This window comes from Lytechinus variegatus, chromosome 6 (assembly GCF_018143015.1).
Source record: "Lytechinus variegatus isolate NC3 chromosome 6, Lvar_3.0, whole genome shotgun sequence".
NCBI lineage: Eukaryota > Metazoa > Echinodermata > Echinoidea > Temnopleuroida > Toxopneustidae > Lytechinus > Lytechinus variegatus.
In genome coordinates, this window is record NC_054745.1 from 42,871,853 (window position 1) to 42,893,247 (window position 21,395).

The window sequence follows — 21,395 nt, forward strand, 5'->3', positions numbered from 1 at the left end:
AAACAAGCAATTATTATTTTATTAGCTAAAGAAGGGAAAGACCCACATTACGTAAAGAATTATAGACCCATTTCGTTATTGAATACAGATTATAAGATCATATCCAAAGTTTTAGCAAAACGAATTAAAGAGGTTTTGGAGAGCGTGGTGTTAGCAGATCAAATAGGATTTATTAAAAACAGGAATATAGGAGAAGCTATTAGATTAATTGATGATATGCTTTTTCATACGTTATATAATAATATCCCTGGGTATATGATAGCAATTGATTTAGAAAAAGCCTTTGATTCGATATCCTACAAATTTTTACATCAAACATTAGGTTCATTCGGTCTTGGCCAGCAATTTCGCAAATGGGTCAAAATATTATATACAAATAGCCAAAGTTGTATTTTTAATGGGGGGGATTCTACAAGCTATTTTCATGTTGAAAGAGGGGTAAGGCAGGGAGATCCGCTTTCACCATATCTTTTCATTTTATGTATTGAAGTATTAGCGCATAATATAAGATATAATAATGATGTTAAAGGAATTTCCTTTGGAAAGGAAGAAGTAAAACAGGTAATGTATGCAGATGATATGTCTATATTTGTCCGAGATCTAGATTCAGTAAGAAAAGTAATAGAAATTTTAGAAAAATTCAGAAAAGTGTCAGGACTCAAAGTTAATAACGATAAGACGAAGGTTCTATTATTAGGTTCCTCCCAAGGAAAATCATATGATTTATCTTTTGGCCAAAAGGTGGATTTTATAAAGATTCTCGGTGTATTTTTTTCTTTAGATGTAGAAGTAAAAGAAAGATTGAATTATAAAGAAATATTAAGTAAAATAAAGAAGTTGTTAAACTGGTGGAAGCAAAGAGATTTAACTTTGATGGGCAAAATACAACTATTAAAGCAGTTTATCTTTTCAAAATTCATATATGTGGCATCTCTTACACCAATTCCAGAATGGGTCTATGTTGAGCTTGATCAGTTGACTTTTACTTTTTTGTGGGGTGGCAGAAATAAGATTAACAAAAAAACGATGTACTTAGATTACCATCAAGGTGGCTTGAAAATGATGAATTTTCAATGGTTAATAAAGGCACAGAGAGTTATGTGGATTAAAAGACTAAAAGAAAATAATACAATGAAATGGAAACAATATTTCAATTATGCCACAAAACATCTTGGAGGAAATTTTATATTTTCATGTGATTACTTGCTTGGATTGTTGGAGATAGCATTGCCGCAATTTTATATAGATTTGTTAGAAGTATGGATAGAGACGAAGGATTTTCGTTTAAAATCTGAAACATTTAAAGGAAATGAGATATTTTTTAACAATAAATTTGTACGAATTGAAGGGAAATGCATATTTAACCAAAAAATATATGAAAAAAATATTTACAGATTGAAACATATTATGGATTATGATGGAAACTTAAGGCCATTTTCGTACTTCCAAAGACAGGGTTTAAACATAAATGATTTTCATCTGATAGAGTCAATTTATAAAACTTTTCCAGTCAGCTGGAAACGAAATATGAAAATAGATAGCAAAGAGGCTTTTCTTAGGGAAGAAATATCATTTATATCTGGAAAAAGAATTTTGTCAATGGAGGAGTTAGTATCTAAAAACGTTTATGCAAATTTTATGAAATGCAACTTCTCAATACCTGATGTTTTCGAAAGGTTAAAAAACAAATATAGTTTCTCTTATGAAAAGATTGAACACATTTTTATGAGACCAAGACAATGTACTCTGAACAGTAGATTGAGAGAATTTCAGTTTAAAATGTTACACGGCATTGCTTACACAAATCATCACTTGTTCCGTTTTAAAATCTCACAAAATAACCTTTGTTGTTATTGTAAAAAAGAGGAGGAAACATATCGCCATCTTTTTTTGGAATGTGAATATGCTTGTCTGGTTTGGGATAATTGTAAGGAGATGTTTGGTTTTATTTCTACGGGTAATTTAAGCTGGGAGGAAATTCTTGTAGGGGTAGAATTAAAGGACGAAGGAAAAGAACGCTTAATCAATCACTTTTTAATCTTTGTTAAATTTTTAATCTTCAAAGGGAGGGAAAAGGGTGCACATATAACCATGGATGAAATTAAAAGGAAATTTAAAGAAGAAGAATGGGAAGAAAGAAGGCTGGCGCTAGGTAGAGGCAAGATGTCTCTTCATTTAAGGAAATGGGAAAATCTTTAATTAAAAGAATAAATAGGGAGAGTGAGGCAAAGGTATATATACGAGAGACAAAGCCACAAAACAAAATAAATAAAAACACAGAAAAAACTAATACGGAGAATTGCAGTCCCTTCCATGTAGAGTATAGGCATAAAGGGGAGAATGCTCCTAACCTGGGGACGGAGGGAGGGGAGGGAGGGGGGGGGTGGGAGGTGGAACAACATTTTTATCTTTTTTTTCTCTCTGATCATGTCATATATTTTGTTAATATTTCATTTTGTAATTGCTGAAACGCATTAGTATATTAATTTCTAGTATTTTTGAAGTTTGATGTATAAGTTGTATAATTATATTGTAATGGATTTATTGTATAATTTATAATTATGTTTCAAATAGTTTGTACAAATTGTTTATAGAATCTGATTATGTATGTTGATTTGAGAGAATATAATAAAACATCCTTAAAAAAAAAAAAAAAAACTTACTTCGGCAAACAGGCTAAAACCAAAACAATCCAAAACATGTACAGGCATGTATGTATGTATGAAAGCAATTCAATTACTTTTTATATACAAACCAAGGTAGCTTGTCAAAAGTCCATGCACCGTTCTTCATCGTTCTTCCCGCATCCGGGTTTTCGCTTCGGCTTTCCCGCCCAACGTTCCCTTGTCTTCAAAGGAACAGCCGCCATCAAAGCCCCTTTAATGCCACCGTTCTTTTGTTCGTCTTTCCTGCAAGTCTTAATTTCTGTCGAAAGGCCGAAGAATCTATTCTAAATAGCTCCCTCTACGACCAAAACAAATGTGTGCCTTCATCATGTTCATATTGACTGTCGGATCGAGAGTTCGGGTCACTGTTCTGAACTGTGGTTCGCATCTATCGGGTGCATTCATAAAGCCACGGTAGCTTAAAAAAATCACGCATGTGTCAAAAATCGTTACTGATCTTTCGAATTTGCTGCAATAACCATGAAAACCTCTTTTTTTGCAATTGGAAGACAGTCAATTCATGTTTTAGGTGGGAAAATAAGATTCCACATATTTTCGTTTCGTAGGCCCAAGCCATTCGTAGAATTCACGTCGACTTGGAATATTAATTATTACTCGCATCTCAAGCAGGTGTTGAGAACGCCCCCCCCCCAAAAAAAAACAGAAGGAAATAGAATAAAATAAATATGACCGGAACAGCTAGCTTAGCGCTATTAGGCATAGAAATATAAAAGATTTACAAAGATTTATTAGAAACTGTTTTAAATAGTTTTTTTCATATTTTTGACGGGCAACCATTTCCCCAGGATAACATATTGTCTCTTAATTTTCTTTATCTCCATGTTTTAAAGAAACGGGACCAAAAGGGATTGTGAAAAGAGGAAAAAGAAACTAAGAGGTCAAAGGGAGAGAAAAGGAAGGGGAAACAGAGAGAAATAAGAAAATAATATTGGGATGGAATAAGAGGAAGGGTGAAAAAAATGGAGGAAATACAGTTGAAAGAGTGGACAAAACTCGGAAATTTGAGAGGGGTTCTCCCGATTTCTGCCTCTACATCGAAATCAATATTCATGAGAAAGCAGAGTTGTGTCCTCGCAGAAACCGTGATCAAGTGGGGGTGAAATTATTTTATGACTTGCGTCTTCGGAATGAGAGTACGCATGCGCGTGGACTGGATATTTACAAAATTGTGGTCGTCTATTTCGAAAATAGTATGCCATGAATGAATCAGCATCCTCAAACTTCCTGTCACTCTTCTATCACTGGGGGATTTAGGGGGGGGGGCCGCCCTTGCGCCCCCTTTCATTATGAGAGGCACAATTAGAATTTGTAATGCAAAATGCAGCCAAAACAGAAGAGTGCCCCCCCCCCCCTAAAAGCGGAACCTTTTCCCCCTGTCATGGATCCTCCCCTGACCTTTAGACATTATGTTGTATAGATCCGATTCTTGGTTGGATTTACATTTACAAAGCCCCCCCCCCCCCTATTGGCGGAGCAAAAAAAAGGGAAAGAAAGAAAAAAGAGAGGAGAAAAAAAGAAGAGGAAAACATAAGAGGAGGAAGGCGAGTGAATAAGATGATGCGAAGACTTATTAAATAACTTTAATAATCATTACGCCACTGGGACAACCAATTCAAAGAAATAATTAAATATCAACCTTGGGCGGCCGATCGGGGAAAATATGGGTGAAAAAAAATCACCCCCCCCCCTATTGGCGGAGGCTGGATCTGCCCCTGATTTAGATTTACATTTTATTCACCCTATCGATCCCCTCTCGTATGAGAGTACAACATAAAAACAACATATTACAGACTAAAGTATAACTTCATTTAATTGGTTTAACGTATTAAACGTAATGTTCGGAATTGAAGATAAATACCAACTGTGGTAACGATCTGAAAATTTGTTCGATCAGAATCCAATGAAATTTACCAACGAAGTGTTTGTATAAATGAAAAATATTTGCCAAATAGCCCTGTGAAAGAAAGTCGTAAAAGTGCTGAGAAATGAGCGATATAAGCACAGAATTCCATCAAATGTCAGGTATTTTTCGAGGCAATGTTATAATACACTGTCCCACGTATGCTTTTCTGTTTTAGTGATCATCAGAATTATCGATATTGAGCGGCGATTTCATTATTCTACAAAGATAAGTGTATATTAATGTACTAGGTCTAGATTTATGATGAATATTTCGTATCGAAATCGTCATGTAATCATATTTGAAATTGCGCCTGATACGTTGTGCTGTACATGGTCTATATCCTCCCATAGTTATCGATATCGTCATCACCGCTGTTACTATCGCAATCATCTTCATTTCTCTATTATAAGTATTATCTTCGTTAACATTTCTATTATTTCATTATAATTTTATCATCATAAATCGATGGGGTGGGAGAAGGAGGAGGAGAAGAATTACCAAGGAGAAGCAGACGTACATGTAGAATGGAGGAGCAGTAAAAAGGGATGAGATTAATAATGAGAGATGAGGAAGGATACGGAGAGGAAAAGGAAGATAGAGAAAAAAAGGAGACGCAAGAAGAAAAAGAAGAAGGACGAAGGAAAAGCAGTAGGAGACGTATAAGAAGGGCAGGTGGGCAGAAGAACAACAAGAAGAGAGGAGACGTAGAAAAAGGGGAGGAAGGAAAAGAAAGAAGCAGAAGGAAAGGATGAGGTGGAGAAAAAAGAATAATGAAAGACGACAAAGGATATGAAGAAGAAAAAAAAAGATTTAAAAAAAGGAGGAGTAAGAAGAGTAGATGAAGAAGGGAGTGAAGGATGAGAACAAGAAGAATTATAAGGTGGAAAAGAAGAATAACGACGGAGAAACAGAAGAAGTAGAAGAGGGGGTGAGTTTGTTCTAAAGTAAAATCAATGTGAGTAGAATTAAATTAATGTTTTTATTTATATTGCACTTGCAGTGATTACATCATTACAATACTAGGATGCCATTATGTTCAATAATTTAAGCTTCAAAATTCGGTAATTCACGGGTGAAGATAAATTATGGGGCCGTAAGCTGCAGGGAGATATGTAGAGTGATATTAGCATTAGGTCATTGCTCTAAAATAGATGGAATGTGATTATTTATTATTAATATTAGTTAGTACACTTACTGGCCTAAAAGCAAAAGCAAATAGGGCCATGATATAAGCTTCTCCATCAAGAGAATTGAACATTATTGACCTTTCAGGATTGCCTCATCGAACTGTTCTTAGTCATTGCCCTGGCCTATGATCATGAAAAAGCAAGATCAGTCACCCGTATAGTAGAGAATCATTGACAATAGCATGCTCAGCGGGTCGCCACAGAAAACAATGGGAGAGCTAGAAGCTCACAGTCTTGAATTCCCCATATCCGCTGCCGTGATTATTGTCGTAATTTCAATAGATAAACCTACTTCAAAAGACCGTTGGCCCGCCCGATGGGGAATCTTTTGTAATAATGTAGTGTATTAAAGTATGTGTATGCAGTAACTACCGCCCCGACTTCTGTTGTGCTATTTAAAAGATTTCTTTCACCATCATCGAGTAGCGATTAGCGTGTAAAATCGCATAAATTATCTCACAAAACGGATCTAATGTTCATGATTACCAACATCACCATAATCATTACCATTATCTTTCATTTTTTAATAATAATAATAATAATAATAATAATAGCGGCATATTTACCCAGGGTAGCCACTTCAGTTCCGAAAACTGTTCTCCCAGAGGGCCCTGCTATTATTACCCCGGCTTTAGCACGGCTACCTTGATCGGGCCGCGCTCGAGCATTCGAGGAATTTCTTCCTACCGGGTACCCATTCACCTCACCTGGGATTATATAAACTATAAAATTGATACTGGAGAATGATTGGAAATAGATAATGAATGAATGATGATGATAACAGTGATGATGATGGTGGTAATTAGAACTTTGAAGTGATATTAATGGACATGATAATACGAATAATAATATCAGTGATAATGTTGATGATTAAACATTTACAAACGAAGATGATTGGTATATTTGCGGCAATGAACCATGTATAACTTGAGACGCGTTTTTCATTTATCATGTTTGTTATAAAAGGGTTTTCATATCATGATCCTGAAAGACATAGATTATATTTAGATTAAAAAGAAAGAGAATGGATGGTCATCTAATTATGGAAAAGATTTTGCGGGATGTCAAGTCCGATGCAGTATAAAAATGATTGCATATCGAGGTAGATGCGATTTTTATATCAACGATATCATCCCCCAGAGTCTATCAAGTTATGAGTTTGTGTGCATTTTAGCAAAATTGACATTTGTAATACGAGATTATTCTAATTTAGAGTGCTGTAACATCCGAACTGCATGCCATTCCTGCTACATACGTTTTGAATTCATGAGATATTTCGATTTCTGGATGCATGTTATATCAGTTAAAGCGGTGTACGCCCATGACGCCTGAATCATATTGATTGTCATTTGTCATTAACTTTATAACGTCGATATACCAAAACAGAATTCATCAGGTTCTTTATCATTACAACAATGATATGAACTTATGCACATATAGGCCTACGTCTTTTGCTTGATAGAACACTGACCCCCCCCCCCCCTCCATTAGAGCGAGAACAATATTGTGCTCTCTCATTAATATTGATTTCGATAAGGAGATCGGGAAACGCACGCCATTAATAGTAATTTACATTATTTGTATGCCACTTACAAGTGAAGCACAAAATATGTATCTAAACGCTACAGAACAAATAGAAAGAGAGAATGAATTTCACCAAAATTTAAAGTATTTGCACAATTCACAGTAGGCTGTAAACGATAGGGGGCTTCACATGCGGAGGGAAAGGCTATTTAACCCCCCCCCCCCCCAAAAAAAAAAGTTTTAACATTGACTTGAATTTCTCTCTTGAATCTGCTTGTTTAATACTTTCTGTTAGATTGTTCCAGAGTTGGATCTAGGGGGGGGGGGCATGGGGCCCGCCCCTCCCTCCTCCCTCTATTTGCGGAGAAAAAACAAAACGGGGAAAGAAAGACGAAAAGAGGAAAAGAGTGGAGAAAAAACATAGGAGGAAAACGATTGAATAAATAAGATGAGGGGAAAACAATTAAAAAAAATTATGTCATGTCATTATATAAAATTTTCGCTCCTGCTTCACGCTCGCATTGCCTTTTAGGTGATTTACACATATGGAACTCAAAATATCAAATTTTGAAATCAATATACATAACATATTTCAACTCGGAAATCGAACTTTGATTTTTAAAAAGTGTTCTGTAAAAAATTATTTTTTTATTGTCTGAATATCAACATTTTCTGCTCCCGCTGCACGCTCACAAAATTTGATTTGTCAGGTACCTATTATTTTCCTGTATTCCATTTTAGTTATCAGAATATCCCTATTCATGTTATATTGTAAAACATATTAGCTAGCGCTGCACGCTCGCATATTGATTGGTGAGTTATGAAAATTTCAATATTAATTATATTACAAACTAATTAAAATCTCCATTTTATGACAGTTTATCAACAATTTTCGGCTGGCGATTTGCGCGCACATTGATTGTTAAAAATATATCAACTCAGGCATCTTATTCATAATTACAAAAGTGCTTTAAATATATAATATTGACAGATTTCGCGCTCTGATTAGGCTTATTAGATTAATTAATTAATTTATTGATAAATTGTCCCTTTTTCAGAATGGAATATCAAAAAGTTTCATCTCGCGATTTGATAAGAAGAGAAATAGGAAGACAGTCATAATTTTCACATGATGGAATATTGTTCTTAGAATATCCCGGCCCTATGTCAAAACTCAAAGTAATAATAATGAATCATATATGTTTCTTTTTAACTGTGATCCATATCCACTCACAATTCTACAAATCTCAAATTGGCTTGCTTAGTTATGTATTTACCTTTTTCATGATTACAAAGATTGCTTAGAACTTCTATTCTTCAGGTAGAAAAGTAAATATTTTCAGCTCACGCTTCGCGCTCGCATTATTTGATTGTTGAAATATGTAACGTTTTCATTTACAGATAATTAAAAGTAGCCGTTAACAGATTCTTTTTTATCAGAACGATCAATGCGTACTAAATTCATTCATCTCGTTTAGGATCACAAGCATTGCCAGAATGCTATTTTAGGACAAAATACATGAAATAAAAAATTAAAAATTAGCGCGCGCTTCGTGCTCGCACTATTTAGATTAGGTTGGTGAGATTATTTTACATATATTTTTACATTTGATTTAAAAGAATAAAGCTTAAAAGTGACACTATTTGGTTTACATATTATGAAGCGCCTTCTCATATTCCAATTTTACCTTAAACGTAAGTATTTTATTTTCAAACGAAATCTATGAAAAGGGTGCAGTTAGGCTTTCATTTTGATTCCAAATAGTCTCATAATTGGGATTAGTTGCAAACACGGTTTTCGAATAGAAGGCACATCGGGGAACATCAAAGTATCAAGACAGTCACCCGCGCTGACAAAGTGATAATCTCCCCTTGACATACCCCTACCAATCGAGAGGTCATCTTTCTATTGAAATCCGCAACCCGTCAGACCACCTCTATGTTCAAGAATATACGTTAATCTCCCCAATCAAGAATGGGGTAATTTAAATCTACCTTGTCAATGGGGTAAGCCGTTCAATACAGCTTGCAATGCGCTGGCCCATGTAATTTTCAACGTCCGGCTTTCGGGGAATTAAAATGAGCATCAAATGGGTAGTTTTCTTGTTCTCGTTTTGTCCCCATACTAGAACCTTGATTTTGTTTCTTTTCGTAATGTGCATTTTGATATGGTTTCCATTATATTTCTTAACATTTCGACATTTAATGTAGTTTAATGCTTGCCTTTATAAAGAGCAATATTACATAAAACCTATTTGCCGAAGCAGATTATAACATAACGTTCGACTGATATTTTATCAACACATTTTTGATAAACCATGTAACTTCCCTCTTTATAGGTCTACTTTATGTAAACATTTGAGTTATATTTATTGCCTACCAACTCTCTGTTTACCAGGCTAAAGTGAAGGTCCTTATTTGTGTATGAACGACATGTTCTCATTAAAATACATGTTGTGAGTTTCAAATAAAGGGGGGCACACTTGTGTAAAAATGGCATATTTACATTAACAAATTTGATAAAGGCTCTCAAAGGAGGGGGGGGGGGAGGGGCACACGGACCGGATGGACCCCCCCCCCGGGATTCACTACATAACTGTACCCTCTGATGTGCAGAATATAGACCCCCGTATAGACCCACTGACTTCTTTTAGTATAGAGGTCACAAAATAGACCACAATACTTTTGAGAGGCCAACTATTGTTCAAAATAAATACGGCGCTGATTGGATTGTATTGTGTTACTCCGGCAGGATCCGCACCAGCATGCACTCCATTCTTGTTGATCTAGTATGCTAAATACCTCGGTCACATTTGTTCTAAGGCGAGTCGAAAACAGTCATTTTAACAGTTTTTGGACCTGCTAAATATAGGTTTTAATCCCGACCTTTCGTTTGAGGACGCGGACGCTTATTTACAACGGTCGTTGACTTTGGAAGGGACTTTTTGTGCCCGTCAGCATGGTCGTGAAACTCAGTCCTGCAATGCAAATTGTGTGACATGAGATTTTTTTTTCGTTTCGCATCTGCGACGGAAACATTCAATATGCGTTTCGTGTGCAAAATTCTGGTTGCTACTATGGTAACAGCGATTTATCCGATTGAGGACGACTTTCCGAAGCCACATTTGACTCCTCCTAGAGCTCGAGAGGCCGCCCGGGGGGCCCACTTCCATTGATTAGTGGATACCAGTAGCGACCACCCGTAAAAGGGGACAGAGTGGGCAGGTACGTTACGTATATAGGCCTATGTAACGTTATAAGGGTGTCAAAACGATGTTTAAAATGCTGAAATAAGGGATATATATTCAATACTTGTAGGGTTTCACAAGCCAAATACTTGTTAAGAGATGCATTTTCATAATCTGGAAAAGAATTGCTTCCCTTGTTTAGCATGTTTAGGGTACTTTTCGAAACCCCATGGTTCGTGCCTGGTATCCACTCATCAATGGAATTGGTCCCCCCGGAATTTGAATCTAATCCCCATTTCTGGGAATGTAAAACATAATGCCCCTCACATCGTGTGCGAGAGGCATATCGTTTGTGTATAAGGAGTAAACAAAAGAAACAAAGAAACAAAAGAAACAAAAGGAAACAGTTCAAAGGTATCGCATATGATGTGTACATATCAACGCATGCGAAATATTCGGCTGGAGAGGTTGATCTTATCCATGAAATCAATTGCCAGTGATCCACCAATAATCCACATTAAATGTAATATCGATTCGATGGGCTGTAATGATCTATATTTAAGCCTTCATTCAGTAAGTTTTTCCTCACTCAATATGTTCTCGATTTGTTTGAAAAACCACTTTCTTCTCCATGTCATAAATCTATTTTAGGTCCTGCATTTTGAATATCTCCAGCCATCAGTCGTAATATACATGCATGTATGCGGTACGGGTGTCGCGGAAAGGGATTTTGCACACGAAAAGCAGATTTGTAGGGCCTGTAACCCCCCTGTTACACAAAGCTTAGCATTGATCGTAGAGCAGTTTTCTACGTTTGATTCTATTGACTGTAATGCACAATCAATCTTAAAAATCAAGTGTATGATTAAGCGTTAACTTTTGTGTTAGGGGACCCTAATACTAGCGTCCGTGATGATTGCGAAAGGTCCCAATTAAAATGAATAAAACGGCTGTTTTCGACTCGCTGTATGGCCGCCGTAGAGCAAATGTGACCGAGGTATTACCATTTTCTGTACGTTAATTTATTTTTGGTGCATATTTAAATATGCAAGTTATACAGAATGCAGCTATACGATTAACAGGAGAAGTACAAAGTTGGAAGGGAAACTAGGCCAAAGAGGCTTTCGTATTACTATACGTCGGTAAATTATGTTTACCTTAGACACTGGGAATCTAATTTGCAATAATTTGACATACACACATTGCAGATTAATTTAAATATTTGATAGGAAGAAGAAATCAACGGCAATATACACGTATTGTTCAAGTCAAACGTGAAGGTTAAAAAAGAATAGGTGTAGAAAAGTTTTAGAAAAATTCAAAGGAAGAAGTTGGATGAAAAAAGAAACCATCAGAATTAAGTTGACAAAATTGAATATTATAAGTAGAACAGGAAAATTGAAAGAAATAATTAAGTCCCCTCCCCCCAGCGGACTGGTTTGAAGGGGTGGGGTCACCATGCATAAAATCATGGTACTTGTTGAGGCCTCAGCCCCAGACCCCCCTTCGGTTATGTGGCTCCAGGATGGTAATCAAGAACACTAGGTCACAGAGCACTCTAGATCACAGGGGAAATTTATATAAGAGAATAAAGACGGATCCCAGGTAAAAAGATTTTATAGATTTTCCTGTCCAATATCATGTCGGAGTCACTTAAATGTGTTAATTTGCATTTTCATTCACGCGATATTTTTCATCGGTCATTAAAGTGTAGAATGTGATTAATAGAAGATGCTATAATTAATTTATAAACACTCAACTCTATTCATGGTCAAGACTACCTCAACTTTGATAATTTCAATATTCATTTTTAAGTGCTTTTGATTTCGTTCGAAGGTAAAGATGTTTGTAATGGTCTTAAAAAGTAACGAAAATACTTTTTGTTCTGAATTTCGAGCAATGAAATTCAAGAATTGTGCATTTAAGCTACAATGACCGATATGACAGCTTGAGCATCCAATTTATTTTTTAAAGTTCAAATAAATGATATTTTATTCGTTTGTTTTGCACGGCATCTATATTATGTGTGAATATATAAGTTTCTAGAATTCAAATGTTTAAACAAATGCAGTGACGTACCTAGGATTTTCCACAAGGGGAGGGGGGGGGGGCAAAATCGCCCAAAAAGAGTCATCAAAAAAGGACATTTCACAGCAAAAACAAATTGACAAGAGGGCTAAATTAAACATAGACCTATGTTAAGCTCAAATTTGATTTTCAACGCTGCCCTTAGTTTTCAGCCTTTTTTCCACCAAAAAACGTTTGCATTTTATGTTTTTAGTGTTGTTTTTTTTCACAGTAGCGTTTCAGTGTATTGCTTTAAACGCCATCATTTTTGGACCCAGGTATGATTTATATTGCATCTTTTGCGTGAGGTTTTGCATTTCGTTTACAAAGATGTTAAGGTCAATTCCATATCTTTCCTTTTCACCCGACAATGCTGACTGTGCGGGCTCAGTGTGATGAAAAAAAATCTTACCCTCGCCTGAACACTTACTTTCAGAAATTCAATTTCTTAACGGTATGTTCTTCAAAATAAAACAACATGCTCGTGCTAAAGCTTAATTGTTCTATTAAAGAAATGAAATCTAAATCTTATTGAATTTTGTCATATACTGAAACCCGAAACGAAAAATTATCAAAAAATGTGAAAGCGTAACTTTTGAAAATATATACCCCACTGAACTACGCACACCGATACAAGGACACAACGATATCCAGATCAGTGACTAGAGATCGCTCGTTTAATAGTTTGCCTAAGACGTCGATATCGTGGACATAGAGGGCGCTTATGCAGAAACATCTTATCGGAGCGCCAACCGGGGGGTGTCAAAAGAAAAGATAAAAGCGCACGCTTCCGTTTTCGCTGCAAAAGGGAACGCTGTCGTCTTAAATGGCAAGAGCACTGACCCGTAGGAAAGAAAAATGGACAATGGCACGCTGAGCGGGTTCGCCGCAGAATATGAAGGTAAAAACGCACGCACACCTTTGACAAGCCGCCCAAGTTAATACTGAAATAGTAAGAGCACTGAATAGAAAAGGGGTCAAGGAAGGTAGATCCACCAAAATACGCAATCGAAGATGCCGCAAAAGAGGGAAAAGAGATTACAATAAATCAAGAATATAAGATTACGGCAAAGAAGAAACAAACACTTAACGAGGTTATGATGTGTGAGACGTTGCAATTCAAGAGGCGAAAGACAAGAAGCTCCATTTTTATACATCTTGACTGCTCAGGATTGCCGCACGCAGAATGTAATCTAATCTTTATATAAAATAAAATAATATTTTAATCAGACAGCTGTTTCACATGAAATGCTGGATATCGTTCCCGCCGCAAACATTCGTTTCATACTTTAAAATGAAGGAATCCATAAACTGTATTTATACCTCAGCTCCGTATCACCTTCACTCTTTGATCGTTGTCTCCCTTGTCCTCTGATAGTCTTTGTTGTTGATTCATGATGTCGCTTCTGTCGTTCATTTGAACTCCTCCGTTGACTTGAAGAGGATTGAATTTCTCTACGGCCTCTAGCTGGTGATACTGACGTGTTATCTCGACCGATACCTTCCCGTTGTTCATCTAAAAATCGTGGCAGCTTTGAATTAATAGGCCTTAGTCGAGATTCTACACCCGCTGGGTGACTACTTTCATATCTCTTGGCATCCGCAATTACATGAAAAAACAAGTAAATATTCACGTCAAAACTTATAATGTGTACTTTGAGCGAAGAAGAAATCATGGATTCCTTTGGGATGGGGGTGTTGCAGCCACCTTACATTTTTAATTACTGAAAATGGAAAAGCGGTATGGAGAAGCCTAGAACGTATAGGCCTATACGGACAATTTATTTAATAAAAATGACATCATCTGTAGGTTGTCTTAACCAAACTTTAAAATATTCGGGCGCCGCCCCTAGAAACAATTGCAAAAGGAATGTTTACATCCTTACAAGATACAGTTTGAAAAAGTTTTATAAACAAGTAAATCAAGCTGATAAAATTACACTATCATCAGTCTAAACAATATAAGATCGCCTTTTAAAAGACAAACATTGAAAATCTATTTAGATTCAATTTTCCACTGTTACATCAAACCATGCCTACTGGATGATATTGAATGCAAACCCAACCATGTTACTAAACATACCAATGATACTTTCTAACCCAAGTTGACATTTTCTCACCAACGTAATGTTCTTCATATATGGTCATCAAAATTTGATAGAACATTTACGGAAAAATATATTATTGAAAGTTACTGTGGGTTAACATTGTGGTATAACATGATTTATTTCTTTACCTTAACAAGAAACTTTTTTATTTCGCTGCTCACTGAAACATAGGTTTCATAAGCAATTTGAAGTAAATCCTCTTGGTCCAGAGCGCTGCAGGAATCTGAAGACATACGGGTATTCGAACACCTTTTGATCTTTGTTGAAGATGTTCTGACATCATTCCTCAACTGAACTTCGCCTTCCTCTGTGACGTCACCTATATGTTCCTTGTCAGTACTTTCAAATCCACTCTCCTCGAACAATGTCATCTTACAATGTTTTCATGCTCTTTTTTAATGTTTGAGTTTCATTGAACAAAATACAAGAAAAACAAATCAATGCAAGTACGTGGTCATTACTTCCAAAATCGAACCTCGGTGTATCTCAGCAATTGTTAATCCATACCTTTATTAATATCGGTAGAACCATATTTTGATGGCCCATTTGGATTTAACGTGGGATAATGTGGTTATAGATGGGTCCATCGTCTGTGTCATTGATATCCCAGATTTCCATCCGAACGCTTCCATCCAAAAAAAAAATCATAATTTTTCCTTGATTTTCACTTGAAATGAGCTATCACAGACTTGGATAATTTTATATCAATGTAATCAGTTTCATTCAGTTTCATACCTTTTCATTTCTAATGCGTTCCCATCTATTTTGTATCTTGAAAGCCACCATTGCTCTGATCATCTTTACAGTTTGGGGATGTCTGCGCATGACGAGCTTGTGAAAGCTGCGCATTTCCATTTCATATGTGTGTACAGGTTCAATACACGTGATATTATGGGTGTGTTTACACAGGCCGCATACAGCTTCGATATCACCTAAATATAAATGAATAAGAATGATAGATAATATAAATAATGTATCCAGGGTAGCTGCTTTAGTTCTAAAAACATGATAAAGCATGACCCTGTGAAGCGTGGGGTGGGGGTAAATTTCTGGGCGGGTGCTGCATGTATAAATCTACATTGGAAGCTCCCTTATGACTTTTGGAAGATGTTGTGATAAAATGGAGAAATGTAACAAAATTACCTGTATTTTGAAAAGAAACCCTTCTTTCTTCCTTTTTTTATTGTAATTTTTCTGGATCAAATTAACCTTAATTTTGGATTGAAAAATTTGAAAAATTAAAAATCAAAGTAGCACCCCCAGTCAAAAAATCATTAACGAAGCCTTGTGATAAGGGTATTATTACCTCCATGGATAATGGAAGCATGTCACAAATATGTTCTCCTAAGATCTCCTAAGCATTTTTTAGGATGGTATGAAATTACGCGACCATGATGGCCGAACCAAAATACAAGGTCTTAAAAATGTATATTGATAATACGAATGAGCAAAGTATTTCTAATTATCATATTCATAATGTTGAATACAATAAATGACGTAATGAACAAAAAGAACTGATGGCAAACTTTAATGATAACAATAGTAATAATAACAATAATAAAGTTTGGATATTCAGCATTTTCATGAATAACTACAGAGCAATTTTACGAATATTAATATCTCACCTATGATAGCCCGTTGACCGATGAGACAGATCTCAACCATAGAATCAAACTTGAATGCTTTATTATCCTTTCTGAAAAAAAAAATGAATCATACAAAAGGACAACGATTCTATTTTATTTCATCTTTCACGTTTGTGCTTATCATACATAAAATGTGAAAATGGCAAACATCCACTTATCATCACGGAAAAGAAAAAAATGTAATATAAATCTACATTGCATTTATTCAACCGAATTTCAATAAAAAACAATCAAGGTACGTTTCAATTTTAACATTGCAGTATAAATAAGAACCAGATACATAGATCTTGTTCAAACAGCTGAAATTGTAACCAAGATAAATAAAATTGTTTCCTTGATATTCCACACACAGTTCTCAATAAAAAAAAATGAAAAGTCCAAAAAGAAGCATGTTTCAAGGAAGGATGAAAAGAGACATGGAAAGAAAAAAAGAGGATAGACAAACTATAGTTTCATAGATGAAAAGATTTTAAAAAATCAATGATCCTCACCTACTCCTGTGTAATTTCGTGACATCCGTACGACTGTCTAATCATAACGTGTTAGAAATTTATTTCCCGTCACAGGAAACCTTAAAATAATTTTATTATTTATGTTTTCAGGCTGTAAAAAATGATAAAGTGACAAAGAAATTTATTCAAAAACGAAATATGGATAATTGATTTATGTCCCCGCAGGAACTCGGCGAAGCAGATTTTCCACTCCATCAACGCCAAGCATTACCACTTACATAATACAAACCATTTTACGTCTAGGTTGATCAGTCATTGTGGCTTCCTGTTAATACCCCTTTTCCACTAGGGCCAGGACAAGGCGCGGAATGTAATAATTGCAATCCGCGACCCTTCCGCAACCTGTCCGGACATTCCTGGTGTCCGCACGCTGTCCTCAACCCTTCCTGGTGTTCGGGAAATCAAAATTTGTCCGCATCCAAATTTTGGTCGAGACCAAAATTTGGACGCGGATATTGAATTCCTGACACCTTCGGGACCATGTCCTGACGACTTCCTGCCCTTCCTAGACCCTTCCGCGTCTTCCGGAAACCATCCGCAATCAGGTCAGCTTCAAGAAGGAAAGAAGAAACCGTGCGGAATGTTTCAGGAACGTGCGGATTGGAATAAGAAGGCAAGCGGACAGTTTCAGGAACGCGCGGACAGGAATAAGAGGGCAAGCGGACTGTTTCAGGAACGTTCGGACTGGAATAGGAAGGCAAGCGGAGTGATTCAGGAATGTGTGGATCCAATGCTAATATGTATGGAACGATTACACAAATAGCAAAAGCCATTTGTGGTTAGTGCACTAGATGGGGCAACGGGATAATACAAGACAAGAAAATTACAAAAAGTAACGAAGTGCGGGGTCAAGGGGCCTAATTAGTATATCACACTAAACAAACCTGAGAACTTAATATTTCAAGCAGTGTTTTAAGCATATTACGCGAGCGCGAAGCAAGAGTTTATTTTTATTTATTTATTTTTTGGGGGAGGGGGTTACAGACTTGAAGGAGGAATATTTCAAGCATTTTCTACTGATCCCAAAGTGGACTTTTCAAATATATCTTGCAATAGTTTAAGCTGGCTATGATGCGAGCAGATTATTTTGTTTTGTACTGAACATAAAAAGATGTTTCATGCAAAGTTTAATTATATGAACTAGATTATTTTAATGTACTCGACTGAAAAAAGAGACCGTATAGGCAGCGCTTGACTTTACAAATAGGACAAATATCATAACAAAATTAATGATACAGATATAGATTTCAAACTGAAATTCAAGTTTATGTTCCTATTGCACTTTAAGCACTTTGTTTGATCATGAATGAGATGTCATTAATAAGAAATGATAATAATAAATAATAGAAAGTTTATAAATATCACTTTTCTCAGAACGGCTCAAAAATATTTACAGCAAATTTTGGCCAAAATTTGGCCAAAATGACCAAAATGGCGTGAGTACGGTCAATAAGAGTGACATTTTTGGAATCAGCGCACAATTTTACCCCGGATAAGCTTGTCAAACCTTCCCCACCAAAAATTCTGAATAAAGCCCCCTGGCTCCTAGACTATATGACAATGATGACTATCTTCCTAAGCGAGAGAAGAAACTTATCTATATTCCATTCTGAAAAATCGGACAATGATTATTAGGAAATCATGAACATATTATTATCTTACTTATTAATCTAATAAGCCAAATGAGGGCGCGAAATCAATATTAAGGTCAGAAAACTGGACATTTCGTAACAATGAATAGGATGTATGAGTTAATATATTAAAAAAAATAATGCGAGCGCAAATTGCAAGCCGAAACTTTTGATAAACTGTCATGAAAGAGGAATTTAAAATAATTTGTTACAATTGATACAGTTATACATAACTCCCCAATCAAAATGCAAGCGCGCAGCTTTAGCTAATACTATTCAGACCAGCCTAAAAAGGGATATTTTTTTACAAAAAACTAATGGAATACACAAAGAGAATAGTTATTTGACAAATCAAATAATGCTAGCGCGTAGCGCGAGTGGAAATTGTTCATATTTAGACTATTGTTTATATTTAAACTATAAAATCTATTTGTAAATCAAACGAACTGAAAACTTAATGTCCGACAAATGTTTTGTATATTTACTTCAAAACTTGAAGTTTTAAGCTCAATATTAGTCTATTGAGCAAGTTATGTATCTCAGAGATTAGGCAATGCGAGCACAAAGCGTGAGCGAAAATTTAACATAGTGACATGAAATCCCCCCCCCCCCCCGTCATCTTATTTAATTCACTCATCTTTTTCCACTCGTTTTTTTTCTTCTTCATTTTCTCTCCTCTTTTCCCTTCTGGTTCTTTTCCCTCTCTTTCCACTTTTTCTTTTTTGCTCGTTCCAAAAAGTGGGGAGGGGGGCATTTGATATCAAATCCCCCCTTTCCAAAAAGTGAGGGGACGCATCGTCCCTGTCTCCCTGGGATTTCCACCAACATGACCAATGTATACAATTTGATTTTAAATAAAAAAAATCCTACGTAGTCTTTGTAGTCGAAAAAAACCCAAATAACACCCCTAAATTCATTTAAAAAATATATGAACGATAATTTTCATGGAGTATTCGCAAGTTGTCCGATTGTCCTAGTCCTTGAATTTACCACTCGTGACGTTGTCCTAAATGTCTCCGGTTCTGTCCTTATACGATCTGCATGCTGTCCGCACCGAACGCCGATAAATTTATTTAGATAATCTTGTCCTAGGACAGTCCCAGGAATGTCCTACGACAATACGCAGACAGTCCTGGTCGTGTCCTAGGACAATATCATTTGCATAATCTTTTACGGAATTTGGTTGCGGACAGCATGCCGAAATGACAAAAGTAGCTTCCGCAACCCTTCCTGGTCTTGTCCTCGCCCTAGTGGAAAACCGCCTTAAAGTGGAGATAATGGCAGAGCTGGGATTTGAACTGACAACCTTTCAATCATGAGTCCAATGCTCTAACCGTCCTGTCAAGGAACCCATGATAAATTGTATCGTGTATTTTTCAATCTCTCTGTTGGGAAATTAGTAGCGCATTACATATAAATTGTAATCTAATTAGATGGTCAATGCTTACTAGGCTAATGAAAAAATGCCCTAGGTTGCCAAGCTGACAATCGAACTAAATTTAAAGGTAAATGCTAGTTTTGGTAACGATATCAAAATGAGTTCGTACATCCAATGAAATGACCACCAAAGTGTCTGTTTGTATAAATAAAACGCATGTGCCAAAGAATTCTGGAAGAAATTGTGTAATTGCTGAGAAATCAGCAAATAAGCACAGGAATCGGGTAGGGCGTCGGGCCCGACGCCCTAAGCAATAATTATACATTGTCCCACGTGCGCTTATCTGTGTTGGGGATCTTTGGTGTGAACATTTTTCAGCGTAGATTTCAAGATTTCACAAAGTTCAGTTAATGTAACTGTACCAGATCTAGATCCTCGATGATATACGACAATTAAGCCTTGTTTTACAGACTTTCTTATGAAATCAGTGTTTACTGCAACTACTGGAATTTCTCTTTAACTGAAAGCCCAAAAGAACACAAATCAACAACAACAACAAAACCCTTGTACTTAACATTTTTTCTAGGACATGTTACATGTACATGGCCTATGAGTCTACACTGTTAAAAACCCTGATTTTACAGAAAAAAGAAGATTTTGAAGAAAGCAATAACAGAATCATTCTGTAAATTCATAAAACAGGAATTTTTCTGCAATTTAACAGAACATTTCTTTTTAAAACGGGAAAAGGGTGTTTTTTAAAGGAAATTTGTAAGGTTCTACGCACCAAATACCAATTTTCTGTAAGATTACGCAATCTGGTAAGATTACAGGTGTTCTCGAAACTCTGCTGCAGGAACTTATTTTATTTTAACATTTTTTAAGGATAAACTTTCTAATAGTGCACTTAGTTGATACAATTTTTCCAAAGCCTGATGTAAAGATCATTTGTCCACTCTTTCAGCCTTCAGAAGGCTGTTCCACACTATGGTAGTGCCTACCTGAGAACAATAAAACATTGGCTTAGTCATAAAACATACCACAGTCATATCTCCCAGTAAAGGAGGACTCAATGAATAGAATTATGTCCGGGTTTAAACTTAATCGGCAGCTATTTCGACTCAATTTTTGAAGCCATCTTGGACTTTTGGAATACTTATTTTGAACATACATCTCTTCGTTTTATTGACTCATGCTTGAATGATGAATCATCTGAGAAATATCAGAGGAAAGAGCAATTTCATCAATAATAGGTACTTCATTCCCTATAGTCCAGGATAGGCCCCATAGGAAATTGACCAAACCTTGTTTTTTTATATATACAATATTTTTTGATGGTTTCTTGTCAATTCGAGGGTGCTGATTACGAATCTGAATGATGCCACTCGTGTAACCTTGAGCATTTTCCGCAAATTGGCAAAATCCAATATGGCCGCCAAACTATGAAAATTACCCATGAAATTCATAAAATTGTCCTCACATTGGCTGTGAAATGCATGAAATTGTGTGGCAGGAGTGAAATACAATCTTAAAAAATAATTTTTGACAAAATATTTATCTTCCT

The 21,395-nt window shown here is 36.0% G+C and overlaps 1 long non-coding RNA gene across 1 annotated transcript; it reads right to left on the minus strand.

The window, feature by feature from the left end:
• Positions 1-15,402: 15,402 nt before the first annotated feature.
• LOC121416669 lies at positions 15,403-16,841 on the minus strand. Its single transcript, XR_005970231.1, has 3 exons — positions 16,802-16,841; positions 16,290-16,360; positions 15,403-15,596 (listed from the first exon to the last, which is right to left on the minus strand). It is a non-coding gene; the product is annotated as an uncharacterized LOC121416669 (long non-coding RNA).
• Between the last annotated feature and the right edge of the window lie 4,554 nt (positions 16,842-21,395).